The following is a 14356-nucleotide window of genomic DNA, read 5'->3' on the forward strand; positions in this document are numbered from 1 at the left end:
TTAGTTTTGGGAATGAAGCTGGGCAGGTTGAAGGGGTATTAGTGGGAGAGCACTTGGGTGCCAGTGACCATAATTCAGTCAGATGCAAGTTGGTTATGGATAAGGACAAGGATAGGCCTGGAATAAAAGTTCCGAATTAGGAAAAAGCTAATTTTGCTAAGTTAAGGAGTGATTTGGCCATAGTGGACTGGAAACAGCTACTTGTGGGTAAATCGGTGTCGGAACAGTGGGAGCCATTTAAGGAGGAGATCCGGAAGGCTCAGGCCAAACATGTGCCCTTAAAGAAAAAGGCTGGGAAAAATCATTCTAGAGCCCCCTGGATGTCCAGGGACTTACAGGGGAGGATTAAGAAAAAAAGGGACGCTTATATCATATACCAATGGCTAAATACTATAGAATCTTTCGAGTAATATAGAAAGTTAAGAGGCAAAATTAAAAAGGATATTAGGAATGCTAAGAGAGAGCATGAGAAATTCTTGGCCAGTTAAAAGAAAGAAAACCCTAAGATGTTCTATAAATATATTAAGAGTAAGAGGGTATCTAAGGAAAGGGTAGGGCCTATTAGAGACCATGAGGGCAATCTTTGTGTGGAGGCAGAAGATGATGGGAGGGTTCTTAACGAATACTTTGCATCTGTTTTCACAAAGGAAAGGGGCAATGCAGATACTGTTATCGAGGAGGAGTGTGATATTCTGGATGAAATAAATATAGTGAGAGAGGAAGTATTAAGGGGTTTAGCAGCTTTGAAAGTAGATAAGTCCCCAGGCCCGGATTAAATGCATCCCAGGCTGTTGAGTGAAGTAAAAGAGGAAATAGCAGAGGCCTTGAACATCATTTTTCAGTCCTCTTTGGATCTGGGCATGGTGCCGGAGGATTGGAGGACTGCTAATGTAGTACCTTTGTTTAAGAAGGGAGAAAGGGATAGGCCAAGTAATTACAAGGCTGTCAGCCTAACGTCAGTGGTGGGAAAATTATTGGAAAAAATGCTGAAAGACAGGATAAATCTACATTTGGAAAGGCAAGGATTAATTAGGGACAGTCAGCACGGATTTGTTAAGGGAAGATCGTGTTTGACTAACCTGATTGAATTTTTTGAGGAGGTAAAAAAGAGGGTCGATGAGGGTAGTGCGTACGATGTAGTATATATGGACTTTAGCAAGGCTTTTGATAAGGTCCCACATTGTAGATTGGTCATGAAGGTTAAAGCCCATGGGATCCTGGGCAAAGTGGCAAGTTGGATCCAAAATTGGCTTGAAGGTAGGAAACAAAGGGTAATGATTGATGGATGTTTTTGTGACTGGAAGGATGTTTCCAGTGGGGTTCCACAGGGCTCAGTACTGGGTCCCTTGCTTTTTGTGGTATAGATCAACAATTTAGATTTGAATACAGGGAGTATGATTAAAAAGTTTGCAGACGACACTAAAATTGGCTGTGGGGTTGATAATGAAGATGAAAGTCACGGGCTGCAGGAGGATATCAATCTACTGGTCAGGTGGGCAGAGCAGTGGCAAATGGAATTTAATTCAGAGAAGTGTGAGGTGATGCACTTTGGGAGAGCTAATAAGGAAAGGATATACACATTAACCGGTAGGCCACTTAATAGTGTAGATGAACAAAGGGACCTTGGAGTGCTTGTCCACAGATCCCTGAAAGTAGCAGGCCAGGTGGATAAGGTGGTTAAGAATGCATACGGAATGCTTGCCTTTATTGGCCGAGGCAGAGAATATAAGAGCAGGGAGGTTATGCTTAAATTGTATAATACTTTGGTTAGGCCACAGCTGGAGTACTGCCTGCAGTTCTGGTCGCCGTATTATAGGAAGGACATGATTGTACTAGAGAGGGCGCAGAGGAGATTTACTAGGATGCTGCCTGGCATGGAGAATCTTAGTTATGAGGACAGATTTGGATAGGCTGGGTTTGTTCTCATTGGAACAGAGAAGGTTGAGAGGAGACCTTATTGAGGTGTACAAAATATTGAGGGGCCTGGTAAGGGCCTATTTCCATTGGGGGAGGGGTCTATTACGAGGGGGCACAGTTTTAAGGTGGTTGGTGGAAGGTTTAGAGGGGATTTGAGGGGGGGCGTCCTTACGCAGAGGGTTGTGGGGATCTGGAACTCGCTGCCTGGAAAAGTGGTAGATGCAGAAACCCTCACCACTTTTAAGAGATGGTTGGATGGGCACTTAAAGTGCAGTAACCTGCAGGGTTACAGACCTAAAGCTGTTAATTGGGATTAGACTGGATGACCTTTTGTTGGACGGTGCAGATATAATGGCAAGTACTGCAGGGAATAGAATACGCCCAGGGTGATCTCCTGGACAAGTTTCGATCGCCTGGATGGGTCGGAGAGGAATTTTCCCTGATTTTTTCTCCCTAAATTGACCTGGGCTGCTGACCAAGAGCCGCGTGGCTCTTTGTCGGCTGGTCTGGACACGATGGGCCAAAATGGCCTCCTTCTGTGCTGTAAATTTCGATGTTTCTATGTTTAACTCTTGCCCCACTGGCGACTGGCTGCCCGGTACGCGTACTACGAAGCTGTCGCTATCATCGTCGGGCGGAGTTTCAGAGGGTGATACCCAATTTAGGGTCCAGGGCGGGGCGCTGTGCACGGTGATGACATCAGAGATAGTGGATGCATTGGTTTTGAACTTCCAAGATTCCCTAGATACTAGAGCAGTCCTTGCAGAATTGAAGGTAACAAATATAACCCCGCTATTCAGGAGAGGAGGGAGAGAGAAAACAAGGAACTATAAACCAGTTAGCCTGATATCAGTAGTAGGGCACATGCTAGAATCTATTATTAGGGATGTGATAACAGGGCACTAAGAAAATAATATGATTGGGCAGATTTGTGAAAGGGAAATCATGTTTGACAAATCTGTTAGAGTTTTTTGAGGTTGCAACTAGCAGGGTAGATAAGGGGGAACCAGTTGATGTAGTATATTTGGATTTTCAGAAAGCATTCGATTAGGTACCACACAAGAGGTTATTTCACAAAATTAGGGCTCATGGGATTGGGGTAATAAATTAGCATGGATTGAGGATTGGTTAATGGACAGAAAACAGAGAGTAGGAATAAACGCGTCATTTTCGGGATGGCAGGCTGTAACCAGTGGGGTACTGCAAGGATCAGTGCTTGGGCCTCAGCCAGTTACAGTCTATATCAATTGATATGGATGAGGGGACCAAAAGTAATATATACAAGTTTGCTGATGATACAAAGCTAGAAACATAGAAACATAGAAAATAGGTGCAGGAGTAGGCCATTTGGCCCTTCGAGCCTGCACCATCATTCAATAAGATCATGGTGAATCATTCACCTCAGTACCCCTTTCCTGCTTTCTCTCCATACCCGTTTATCCCTTTAGCCATAAAGGCCATATCTAACTCCCTCTTGAATATATCCAATGAACTGGCATCAACAACTCTCTGCGGTAGGGAATTCCACAGCTTAACAACTCCCTGAGTGAAGAAGTTTCTCCTCATCTCAGTCCTAAATGGCTTACCCCTTATCCTTAGACTATGTCCCCTAGTTCTGGGCTTCCCCAACATCGGGAATATTCTTCCTGCATCTACCCTGTCAAGTCCCGTCATAATTTTATATGTTTCTATGAGATCCCCTCTCATCCTTCTAAACTCCAGTGAATACAGGCCCAGTCGATCCAGTCTCTCCTCATATGTCAGTCCTGCCATCCCAGGAATCGTTTTGGTGAACCTTCGCTGCACTCCCTCAATAGCAAGAACATCCTTCCTCAGATTATGAGACCAAAACTGAACACAATATTCCAGGTGAGGCCTCACCAAGGCCCTATACAATTGCAGTAAGACCTCCCTGCTCCTATACTCAAATCCCCTAGCTATGAAGGTGAACATACCATTTGCCTTCTTCACTGCCTGCTGTACTTGCATGCCAACTTTCAATGACTGATATACCATGACACTCAGGTCTCGTTGCACCTCCCCTTTTCCTAATCTGCCACCATTCAGATAATATTCTGCCTTTGTGTTTTTTGCCACCAAAGTGGATAACCTCACATTTATCCACATTATACTGCATCTGCCATGCATTTGCCCATTCACCTAACCTGTCCAAGTCAACCTACAGCCTCTTAGTGTCCTCCTCACAGCTCACACCGCCACCCAGCTTAGTGTCATCTGCAAACTTGGAGATATTATACTCAATTCCTACATCTAATTCATTAATGTATATATAAATAGCTGGGGTCCCAGCACTGAGCCCTGTGGCACCCCACTAGTCACTGCCTGTCATTCTGAAAAGGACCCGTTTATCCCGACTCTCTGCTTCCTGTCTGCCAACCAGTTCTCCATCCACAACAGTACATTACCCCCAATACCATGTGCTTTAATTTTGCACACCAATCTCTTGTGTGGGACCTTGTCAAAAGCCTTTTGAAAGTCCAAATACACCACATCCACTGGTTCTCCCTTGTCCACTCTACCAGTTACATCCTCAAAAAATTCCAGAAGATTTGTCAAGCATGATTTCCCTTTCATAAATCCATGCTGACTTGGACCGATCCTGTCACTGCTTTGCAAATGCGCTGCTATTTCATCTTTGACAATTGATTCCAACATTTTCCCCACTACCGATGTCAGGCGAACTAGTCTATAATTACTCGTTTTCTCTCTTCCTCTTTTCCTAAAAAGTGGTGTTACATTAGCTACCCTCCAGTCCATAGGAACTGAACCAGACTCGATAGAGTGTTGGAAAATGATCACCAATGCATCCATATTTCTAGTGCCACTTCCTTAAGTATTCTGGGATGCAGACTATCAGGCCCTGGGGATTTATCGGCCTTCAATCCCATCAATTTCCCTAACACAATTTCCCGCCTAATAAGGAGACCCTTCAGTTTCTCCTTCTCACTAGGCCCTTGATCGTCTAGTAGTTCCGGAAGGTTATTTGTGTCTTCCTTCGTGAAGACAGAACCAAAGTATTTGTTTAACTGGTCCGCCATTTCTTTGTTCCCCATAAAAATTCACCTGAATCTGACTGCAAGGGACCTACATTTGCCTTCGCTAATCTTTTTCTCTTCACATATCTTTAGAAGCTTCTGCAGTCAGTTTTTATTTTCTCAGCATGCTTCCTCTCATACTCCATTTTCCCCCTTCTAATTAAACCCTTTGTTCTCCTCTGCTGAATTATAAAATTTTCCCAGTCCTCAGGTTTCCTGCTTTTTCTGGCCAATGTATATGCCTCTTCCTTCGATTTAACACTATCCTTAATTTCCCTTGTTAGCCACGGTTGAGCCACCTTTCCCATTTTATTTTTACTTCAGACAGGGATGTACAATTGCTGAAGTTCATCCATGTGACCTTTAAATGTTTGCCATTGCCTATCCACCGTCAACCCTTTAAGTATCATTTGCCATTCTATTCTAGACAATTCCCATCTCATACCATCGAAGTTACCTTTCCTTAAGTTCAGGACCCTAGTCTCTGAATTAACTGTGTCCCTCTCCATCTTAATAAAGAATTCTACCATATTATGGTCACTCTTCCCCAAGGGGCCTCGCACTACAAGATTGCTAATTAGTCCTTTCTCATTACACATCACCCAGTCTAGGAAGGCTAGCCCTCTAGTTGGTTCCTTGACATATTGGTCTAGAAAACCATCCCTAATACACTCCAGGAAATCCTCCTCCACCGCATTGCTACCAGTTTGGTTAGCCCAATCTATATGTAGATTAAAGTTGCCCATGATACCTTTATTGCACGCATCCCTAATTTCTTGCTTGATGCTGTCCCCAACCTTACTATTACTGTTTGGTGGTCTGTACACAACTCCCACTAGCGTTTTCTGCCCTTTGGTATTCCGTAGCTCCACCCATACCGATTCCATATCATCCAAGCTAATGTTCTTCTTTACTATAATGTTAATTTGCTCTTTAACCATCAACACCACCTCACTTCCTTTTCCTTTCTGTCTATCCTTCTTTAATGTTGAATACCCCTGGATGTTGAGTTCCCAGCCTTGGTCACCCTGGAGCCATGTCTTCATGATGCCAATTACATCATATCCGTTAACAGCTATCTGCGCAGTTAATTCATCCACCTTATTACGAATACTCCTCGCATTGAGGCACAGAGCCTTCAGGCTTGTCTTTTTAACACACTTTGCCTCTTTAGAATTTTGCTGTAATCTGGTCCTTTCTGCTTTTTGCCTTGGCTTTCTCTGCCCTCCACTTTTACTTTTCTTCTTTCTATTTTTGCTTCTGCCCCCATTCTGCTTCCCTCTGTCTCTCTGCATAAATTCCCATCCCACTGCCATATTAGTTTAACCCCTCCCCAACAGCAGTAGCAAACACTCCCCCATGGACTTTAGTTCCGGCCCTGCCCAGGTGCAGACCGTCCGGTTTGTACTGGTCCCAGCTCCCCCAGAATCGGTTCCAATGCCCCAGGAATTTGAATCCCTCCCTTCTGCACCACTCCTCAAGCCATGTATTCATCTGAGCTATCCTGTGATTCCTACTCTGACTAGCACGTGGCACTGGTAGCAATCCTGAGATTACTACTTTTGAGATCCTACTTTTTAATTTAGCTCCTAGCTCCCTAAGTTCGTCTTGTAGGACCTCATCCCGTTTTTTACCTATATCGTTGGTACCTATATGCACCACGATAACTGGCTGTTTACCCTCCCCCTCCAAAATGTCCTACAGCCGCTCCGAGACATCCTTGACCTTTGCACCAGGGAGGCAACATACCATCCTGGAGTCTCGATTGCGGCCGCAGAAACATCTATCTATTCCCCTTACAATAAAATCCCCTATCACTATAGCTCTCCCACTCTTTTTCCTGCCCTCCTGTGCAGCAGAGTCACCTACGGTGCCATGAACTTGGCTGCTGCTGCTGCTCTCCCCTGATGAGTCATTCTCCTCAACAGTACCCAAAGCGGTGGAAATGTAAGTTGTGAGGAGGATGTAAAAAGGCTTCAAGGGGCTATAGACAGGCAAAGTGAGTGGGCAAGAACATGGTAAATGGAATATAATGTGGAGAAATGTGAAGTTATCCACTTTGGTAGGAAAAATAGAAAAGCAGAGTATTTATTAGATTGGGAAATGTTGGTGTTCAGAGAGATCTGGGTGTCCTTGTACACGAATCACTGAAAGTTAACATGCAGGTACAGCAAGCAATTGGGAAAGAAAATGGTATGTTAGTCTTTATTACAAAAGATTGGAACATAAGAGTAAAGAGGTCTTACTGCAATTATATAGGGCCTTGGTGGAACCACACTGTGTACAGTTTTGATCTTAGCTAAGGAAGGATATACTGTACTTGCCTTAGAGGAAGTGCAACAAAAGTTCACCAGACTGATTCCTGGGATGGGGGATTGTCCTATGAGGAGAGATTCAGGAGGCTAGGCCTATATTCCATAAAATTTCAAAGAATGAAAGATGAATTTTGAAACATATAAAATTCTTACAGGGCTTGACAGGGTAGATGGTAGGAGAATGTTCCCCAGGCTGGGGAATCTAGAACTAGGGGGCCATAGTCTCAGATAAGTGGTCAGCAATTTAGGACTGAGATGAGGAGAAATTTCTTCACTCAAAGGATTGTAAATCTTTGGAATTCTCTACACCAGAGGGCTGTGGATGTTTAGTCGCTGACATAGATCGGTATATTTTTGGATATTAAGGGAACCAAGGGATATAGGGATAGTGCAGGCAAGTGAAGTTGAGGTTGAAGATCGGCCATGATATTATTGAATGGCGAAGCAGGCTCAAAGGACTGAATGTTCTTTTGACCTCATGATTTAATGTGAATGGATATTTACCAACTACACTCCCCATGGTGTCAGAAGGAAATCAGAAAATTTGCAAAAGCATGCTATGCAGATTAACCCATTCCAGGGCTTTCCAGAAGAGCCACGATGGATTTTCTGTTCTTTATTACAGATGATTATGATTTTCAGGACCGTGTCAATGGTGGTGGCTGCAGTGGAACGATGATGTCAAGGACTACCTTGGTAATTCTCCCGCCTGTGGACATCACAATCCTCCCTCTCAAACAGAACAAGCCTTCTTCCTTAGTCAACCCCCTAAGGGACCTTGCGAATTATTGCAAATTGACTGCACAGGCGAGCTGCCACAGATTGCAAGGGCAAATAAATATCTCTTCGCTATTCATTTTTTCATTACATGGATCGAAGCCATTCCTACTTCTCACTGTACCACTTTAGCAACTGCAAAAGTACTTATTGAACAAGTTCCTTCAAGGTGGGGGCATGCCACAGGTGTTAGACAATGACAATACATTGATTAGTGGAGCCTGTAGACTCAACCAGCAAACAAAGGTTGACTCAAATAAAACTGTGAACTGAGAGACTGGAGAGAACAGTAGGCTCAGTGCCCCCATCTTCTGGAAGGACCTGTAAATGGACTTGTGTTAAGTTAATTTGAAAAACTACTGTCCCATTGATGTACAAACTCTGGGACTGGTACAAACGGATGCCTAGAAAGTGGCAGGCTGGCAAGAACTGGGTGCAAGGAAATATCCCCGAGTTGGAATTGGTAGACCTGAGGCACACCCAATATTGGGCCTTAGGCCCTAGGCAGCACACTGGCGCTTCCACATTGGTTCCTGGTAGCTGTGTGGCTCGGAGCGGCTCTCAGATACGTCCAGGGTAGGGCAATCAGCAGGGAGTGAGGTGATCGGGAGTGAGGAGATCGGGAGTGAGGGTGGCTATCGGGAGGGAGTGAGGTGATCGAGAGGGAGTGAGGTGATTGAGAGGGAGTGAGGTGATCGGGAGGGAGGGTCACAATCGGGAGGGAGTGAGGTGATCGAGAGGGAGGGTGACAATCAGGAAGGAGTGAGGTGATCGGGAGGGAGTGAGGTGATCGAGAGGGAGAGTGACAATCGGGAGGGAGTGAGGTGATCGGGAGAGAGGGTGACAACTGGGAGGGAGTGAGGTGATCAGGAGGGAGGGTCACAATCGGAAGAGAGTGAGGTGATCGAGAGGGAGAGTGACAATCGGGAGGGAGTGAGGTGATCGGGAGGGAGTGAGGTGAACGGGAGGGAGTGAGGTGATCGTGAGGGAATGAGGTGATCGAGAGGGAGAGTGACAATTGGGAGGGAGTGAGGTGATGGAGAGGGAGGGTGACAATCGGGAGGGAGTGAGATGATCGAGAGGGAGTGAGGTGATCGGGAGGAAGTGAGGTGATCGGGAGGGAATGAGGTGATCGGGAGGGAGTGAGGGATTGAGAGGGAGTAAGATGATCGAGAGGGAGGGTAACAATTGGGAGGGAGTGAGGTGATCGAGAGGGAGGGTGACAATCGGGAGGGAGTGAGGTGATCGAGAGGGAGTGAGGTGATCGGGAGGGAGGGTAACAATCGGGGGGGGGGGGAGATTGTGACGATTGAGAGGGAGTGAGGTGATCGAGAGGGAGGGTGACAATTGGGAGGGAGTGAGGTGATCGAGAGGGAGGGTGACAATCAGGAAGGAGTGAGGTGATCGGGAGGGAGTGAGGTGATCGAGAGGGAGAGTGACAATCGGGAGGGAGTGAGGTGATCGGGAGGGAGGGTGACAACTGGGAGGGAGTGAGGTGATCAGGAGGGAGGGTCACAATCGGAAGAGAGTGAGGTGATCGAGAGGGAGGGTGACAATCGGGAGGGAGTGAAGTGATCAGGAGGGAGTGAGGTGATCGGGAGGGAGTGAGGTGATCGGGAGGGAATGAGGTGATCGAGAGGGAGAGTGACAATTGGGAGGGAGTGAGGTGATCGAGAGGGAGGGTGACAATCGGGAGGGAGTGAGATGATCGAGAGGGAGTGAGGTGATCGGGAGGAAGTGAGGTGATCGGGAGGGAATGAGGTGATCGGGAGGGAGTGAAGGATTGAGAGGGAGTAAGATGATCGAGAGGGAGGGTAACAATTGGGAGGGAGTGAGGTGATCGAGAGGGAGGGTGACAATCGGGAGGGAGTGAGGTGATCGAGAGGGAGTGAGGTGATCGGGAGGGAGGGTAACAATCGGGGGGGGGGAGAATGTGACGATCGAGAGGGAGTGAGGTGATCGAGAGGGAGGGTGACAATTGGGAGGGAGTGAGGTGATCGAGAGGGAGGGTGACAATCAGGAAGGAGTGAGGTGATCGGGAGGGAGTGAGGTGATCGAGAGGGAGAGTGACAATCGGGAGGGAGTGAGGTGATCGGGAGGGAGGGTCACAATCGGAAGAGAGTGAGGTGATCGAGAGGGAGGGTGACAATCGGGAGGGAGTGAGGTGATCGGGAGGGAGTGAGGTGATCGGGAGGGAGTGAGGTGATCGGGAGGGAGTGAGGTGATCGGGAGGGAATGAGGTGATCGAGAGGGAAAGTGACAATTGGGAGGGAGTGAGGTGATCGAGAGGGAGGGTGACAATCGGGAGGGAGTGAGATGATCGAGAGGGAGTGAGGTGATCGGGAGGGAGTGAGGGATCGAGAGGGAGTAAGATGATCGAGAGGGAGGGTAACAATTGGGAGGGAGTGAGGTGATCGAGAGGGAGGGTGACAATCTGGAGGGAGTGAGGTGATCGAGAGGGAGTGAGGTGATCGGGAGGGAGGGTAACAATCGGGGGGGGGGGAGAATGTGATGATCGAGAGGGAGTGAGGTGATCGAGAGGGAGGGTGACAATTGGGAGGGAGTGAGGTGATCGAGAGGGAGGGTGACAATCGGGGGGGAGAGAATGTGACGATCAAGAGAGAGTGAGGTGATCGAGAGGGAGTGAGGTGATTGAGAGGGAGGGTAACAATCAGGGGGGAGAGAATGTGGCAATCGAGAGGGAGTGAGGTGATTGAGAGGGAGGGTAGCAATCAAGAAGAATGGGGTTGATTGAGAGATGGGGTAAGCGATCTGGAGGAAGGGAGATTGAGAAGGAGAGGGGTGATTGGGAGGGAGGGCTGATCGAGATGAGTGGTAATTTGGGAGATGAGGAAGGGATGGGTACGGAGGGAGGGGCAATCGAGCAGGAGTGGGGGATCGGAAGGAAGAGCAATCGAGAAGGATGGTGATTGGGAGATGGGGAAGTGATGGGTAGGGGGAGGGCAGTTGAGAAGGAGTGGGGGTGATCAGGATAGAGGAGGCAATAGAGAGGAATGTATTTCAGGCATGGGTGCTGGACGCCTCTTTTTCTGCCTTTACCAATAAGGTGGCGCATGCACGCTACCGGCCATTTTGGATGCTTTGGCACCCTGTGAAACAGGAGTGGCATCAATGGATTTCTAGGCCAGTGTCAGCTTCACATCAGCCGTTTCTGGTCACTTCTCCTACTAACAACAACAACTTGAGTTTCTATAGCGTCTTTAAAGTAGAACATCATCCCAGGGCACTTCATTGGTGGGGGGGGGGGGTAATAAAAAAAAAATTTCGAGGCAAAGAAGGAGATAATTGGAGAGGTGAGCGAAAGATTGGTCAAAGAGGTGGGTAATAAGAAAAGGAGTTGAAGAGGGAAGTGGAGAGACAGTGGGGTTCAGGGAGGGAATTCCAGGCTATGGGACACCGGCACCTGAAGGCACAACCACACAAGAGGCCAGAGTCAGAGGAATGGAGATTTCTGAGTGGCCTTAGAGCTGGAGGAGATAGGGAGGAGTGAGGCTAAGAAGTGATTTAAACACGAGGATAAGAATATTAAATTGGAAACGTTGGTGGACTGGGAGCTAATGCAGGTCAGCAAGGAAAAGGGTGATGGGTGAATGGGACTTGGTGTGAGTTAGGATATGTGCAGCAGAGCTTTGGATGAGTTTGGATGTGTACAGGATGGAAGGCCAGCCAGGAGTGCATTGGAATAGTCAAGTCTCGAGGAAAAAAAGGCATGGATGAGGGATTCAGCAGCAGATGAGCTGAGACGGGGCGGAATCTGGTGATGTTACAGAGGTGGAAATAGTCAGTCTTAGTGATGGCACGGATAAGTGGTCGGAAGCTTATCTCATGATCAAATACGACACCAAGGTTGCAAACAGTTTGGTTCAGCCACAGACAGTGGCCAGAGAAGGGGAGAGAGTAAGTGGCTAGGAAACGGAGTATGAGGCAGTGTCTGAAGATAATGATTTCGGTCTTCCCAATGTTTAACTGAAGGAAATTGTGGCTTATCCAAGACGGGATATCAGATAAGCAGTCTAACAACACTGAGGTAGTGAAGAGTTTGAGAGATCTGGAGAGGCAAAGCTGGGCGTTATCAGCATATATGTGGAAGCTGACCCCATGTCTGTGGATGGTGTAGCCAAGGGGCAGCATGCAGTTGAGGAAGAGGACGAGGCCAAGGATAGATCCTTGCCCCCCCAAGATATCTGCTCCTGGAGATGCAACATGTCTCTTTTACAAAAGCTGTCGTATTTAATCAGATAAACCGGAAAATGAGCAACAGTTAAACTCTTACTGAGGAATGCATGCTGATGCAGAAATTTCTAGAAATCAACGAGAACAGTTGGAACATGGAAACCTGATTATAGACCGAGAGGCTATTACTGTGATATCTGCCAATAGCTTTGTTCTTCCTTTACAATGAAATGGATAAAGGACGAGGAATGTATAATTTGTATCCTATTGGAGGTCTAGTTACAGAGTGATACATGGGATTGGCTGTTCAATCAGAAAAATGTATGAAGTCACACACATTTTTTTTAGGTTCCTGGACACATTTTTGCAAGTCTATTATTTGCATGTATCAGTGAATCTTCCTTCTGGAAATTTCAATGGTCTTAAACATTGTGTCCTGGCCAATATTTATCCTTCAACCAACATCACTAAAGACAGGTTTTCGGGTCATTATCACATTGCTGTTTGTGGGAGCATTACAAACGTGACTACACTTCAACAGTACTTCATTGGCTGTTAAGCGCTTTTGGACGTCCCAAGGTTGCGAAAGGCGCTATATAAATGTCACTCTGTCTTTTAGATGGGAAGAGGAAGAGATTGTTCTTCTTGGTTAACCTTCCAGCTGTCCCTCGGTCTTCCAATTGAGATCCAGGGACAAATCACACACAGGAATAGTCTGTTAGTATTAAAGATACTAGAGGCAATGGAAGGAGCTTAGCTGATTTCCCTTTTAACAGCACAAGCTGCCCTTGATTCTGATAGTTACCGATACAGTCTGCTATTGAGATAGAGAGAGTACACAAGGCGTTGTGCCCATGACCACTGGATAATGAACAGCCTTGTGCTACTAGCTCTTAAACTGCCTTCTATTTTCAGTAAAGTCATGGCTACAGAGAACTTCTGCTCTTGAACAGCTATTTAATGGTGTCCGCAGACCGAGCTACAGGGAAAGAAAGTCAAATCAAAGAAGAGGGGCTCAATAAAGCCAACTGCTCACAGCCTATCTTGGCAGTGAGATCACAAAATACATTCTCCACACAAGGTTTGTTCACAAAGTTTCCCTAATCTTTTCACATCATAAAGGAAGGTGATAAAATAGCAGAGCAGAGTGACAGTGAGAGGAAATTGAATAATAATTTATGTTGTCAATGATTCCACCTCTCAGCTTTAACCATTGGTGTGGATCATATAGAGATGGATATTGGATGATGTTGCATACTGTTTCCCAGGCTATGGTCATTGTTACATTACTAAATTAGATTGGTTTTTGATTTACCATCTACAAACATTTATTGAGTTTTTTTACTGAACTGTACAATACAATGTTTCATTTTGGTAGCCATTTTGGGAAAGGCCAGGAACATTCAACAGTCAATAAGACTTGTATTTGTTTACTACTTTATCCTGAATGGTGTCAAGCTTCTTGAATGTTGAAGCTGCATCCATCCAGGTAAGTGGAGAGTATTCCATCACATTCCTGGCTTGTGCCTTGTAGATGGTGGAGAGGCTTTGGGGATTCAGGAGGCAGAATATCCAGCCTCTGACCTGCTCTTGTAGCCACAGTATTTATGTGGCTGGTCCAGTTAAGCTGATCCCCAGGATGTTGATGGTCAGGGATTTGGTGATGGTAACGCCGTTGAATGTCAAGGGTGGTGGTTAGACTCTTGTTGGAGATGGTCATTGCCTGGCACTTGTGTGGCATTAATGTTACTTACCATTTATCAGCCCAAGCCTGAATGTTGTCCAGGTCTTGCTGCATGCAGGCATGGACAAGTGCATTATCTGGGGGGTTGCAAATGGAGCTGAACACTGTGCAATCATCAGTGAATAGCCCCACTTCTGTGGCACTATTTAAGGAGGTGGGGAATTTTCCCAGTGTCCTGGCCAACATTCTTCTCGCTACCAACTCCAGCAAAAAAACAATGAGCTAATAATTTATTTCATTTGCTGTTTATGGGGCCTTGTATCTAAAACTCTGCTGCCTGTATCCTAACTCGCCCATTATCCCTGTGCCCGCTGACCTACACTGGCTCCTGGTCCAGCAATGCCTCGGATATA

The 14356-nt window shown here is 46.4% G+C and overlaps 1 protein-coding gene across 6 annotated transcripts in view; it reads right to left on the reverse strand.

Moving 5' to 3' along the window:
* Positions 1–14356, reverse strand: part of esr1 (estrogen receptor 1) — a 408574-nt gene that overhangs the window by 376946 nt on the left and 17272 nt on the right. The window lies entirely within an intron of this gene.

Source organism: Pristiophorus japonicus, chromosome 9 (genome assembly GCF_044704955.1).
Source record: "Pristiophorus japonicus isolate sPriJap1 chromosome 9, sPriJap1.hap1, whole genome shotgun sequence".
Lineage (NCBI taxonomy): Eukaryota > Metazoa > Chordata > Chondrichthyes > Pristiophoridae > Pristiophorus > Pristiophorus japonicus.